Source organism: Populus nigra, chromosome 2, assembly GCF_951802175.1.
Source record: "Populus nigra chromosome 2, ddPopNigr1.1, whole genome shotgun sequence".
NCBI classification, from domain to species: domain Eukaryota; kingdom Viridiplantae; phylum Streptophyta; class Magnoliopsida; order Malpighiales; family Salicaceae; genus Populus; species Populus nigra.
The window spans coordinates 12,702,159-12,704,658 of NC_084853.1; positions in this window are offsets into that span (position 1 = coordinate 12,702,159).

Below are 2,500 nucleotides of genomic sequence, written 5' to 3' on the forward strand. Positions count from 1 at the left end.
TCCGCACCAGCCACGTCGGCCAGGCCTCCGACTTGCGAGCAGGGGCAGCGGCCACCGCCGCCGTGACGTCGCGGCAAGCAGACAGCCGCGCAGCAGCTGCCAGCACCTTGGCACAAGCACGGCAAATGAATGCCACGCCCACGCCGCGGATAAGCAGCCCCAACGCGCCCGACGGCTTGGAGCGGGTCCCGAAGACGGTGGCCGGAATCGGGTCGTCGCCGGCCGGAAAACGGGTCATCGATGCCGGCAATACTTCGGGCCATGAGGCCCCCCACCTTAGTCCGAGTTTAGCAACAGCCCACATATCCCCCGCGGCAGGCCTATGGGCGCCAGGCCAGCGCGCCCCATGGCCAGTCAGGGGGCACCCCCCTAAAGAGCAATAAGTGTCATTGAAGCTCTGGCAGGGGGAGACACTACTAGGTCCCAGCTGTCACCCCCCCTCTAAAAAATTCATTTCTTGGTATTTTGAGCTGAAATTTTGCACAGAGGTTGGCAAAAATCCAATCCAACTTTATTAATTTTTCCAGAATTTTTCGAGGTCGGGAAGTATTTTTTTTTATTTTCCTACCATTAAAAATCGAGGAAATCGGAAAAAATAGGAACCGGCTCGGAATGACCCCAAATTCAGTGGGCAGCCTCATAAAAATATGGCTGATTTTACTGGATTGATTTCATGTGGAAAGCACGACGTTTTGTTGTAGGAATGCGGGAACCCCGGCGGCTCGCCTGCCGCGGCCAGCGACGTCGGGCTGGCCCCTGCAGCGCCTAGCCTCTCCCACGCGGGGGGCAGGCCAGAGCGCGGGGGGCCAGGGCCCGAAGGCAGCCCCCCCGCGGGCGAGAGAGCAAGCCAGCAGGGGCTGTCGCCTGCCGCGGCCAGCGACGTCGGGCTGGCCCCTGCAGCGCCTAGCCTCTCCCACGCGGGGGGCAGGCCAGAACGCGGGGGGCCAGGGCCCGAAGGCAGCCCCCCCGCGGGCGAGAGAGCAAGCCAGCAGGGGCTGTCGCCTGCCGCGGCCAGCGACGTCGGGCTGGCCCCTGCCGCGGCCAGCGATGTCGGGCTGTCGCCTGCCGCGGCCAGCGACGTCGGGCTGGCCCCTGCAGCGCCTAGCCTCTCCCACGCAGGGGGCAGGCCAGAACGCGGGGGGCCAGGGCCCGAAGGCAGCCCCCCCGCGGGCGAGAGAGCAAGCCAGCAGGGGCTGTCCGCGCGTCGCGCAGCGCGGCATGGCTGCGGGGGCCGCGCGCGCGCGCCCAAGCGCCCAAGGGCCCCCAAGGGCCCCAGGCCCTCAGGCCCCAGCGCCCCAGCGCCCAGCGCGGGCGGGCGCGCGCGCGCGTGTGGTCTTTGAGGGGCGCCGGCCTGGTGGCTCCCTAAAGAGCAATAAGTGTCATTGCAGCTCTGGCAGGGGGAGACACTACTAGGTCCCAGCTGTCACCCCCCCTCTAAAAAATTCATTTCTTGGTATTTTGAGCTGAAATTTTGCACAGAGGTTGGCAAAAATCCAATCCACCTTCATTAATTTTCCCAGAATTTTTCGAGGTCGGGAAGTATTTGTTTTAATTTTCCTACCATTAGAAATCGAGTAAATCCGCAAAACTAGGAACCGGCCCGGAATGACCCCAAATTCAGTGGGCAGCCTCATAAAAATATGGCTGATTTTACTGGATTGGTTTCATGTGGAAAGCACGACGTTTTCTTGTAGGAATGCGGGAACCCCGGCAGCTCGCCTGCCGCGGCCAGCGACGTCGGGGACGCTGGCCTGCGCTGTCGAGCCCGCGAGGGCTGTCTCCGCGGCAGGCCCCCCCTGAACGGGGCACGACAGGCCACCGCGCTGGCTCGTCCAGCGTCGACAGTCCCTCGTCCAGGTTTCAGATCGCGCCAAGTCGAACCCATGACCTGCTCAAGCCATCGTGCGCTGCCGAATTCGCATCTGCGTGTAGGCTGCCATTCCACGCGGCAGCCCCTGTTTTCGTCAGCGTGCCCCCCTGACGAATTTTCCTGCCTGGCCCAGTCCAGCGTCCAGCCCCTGTTCGTCGAAAAATCTGCGCTGCCGATTTTCCACGCGGCAGCCCCTCTTTTCGTCAGCGTGCCCCCCTGACGAATTTTCCTGCCTGGCCCGGCCAGTCCAGCCCCTGTTCGTCGAAAAATCTGCGCTGCTGATTTTCCACGCGGCAGCCCCTCTTTTCGTCAGCGTGCCCCCCTGACGAATTTTCCTGCCTGGCCCGGCCGGTCCAGCATCCAGCCCCTGTTCGTCGAAAAATCTGCGCTGCCGATTTTCCACGCGGCAGCCCCTGTTTTCCTCAGCGTGCCCCCCTGACGAATGTTCGTCGAAAAATCTGCGCTGCCGATTTTCCACGCGGCAGCCCCTCTTTTCGTCAGCGTGCCCCCCTGACGAATGTTCGTCGAAAAATCTGCGCTGCCGATTTTCCACGCGGCAGCCCCTCTTTTCGTCAGCGTGCCCCCTGACGAATTTTCCTGCCTGGCCCAGTCCAGCGTCCAGCCCCTGTT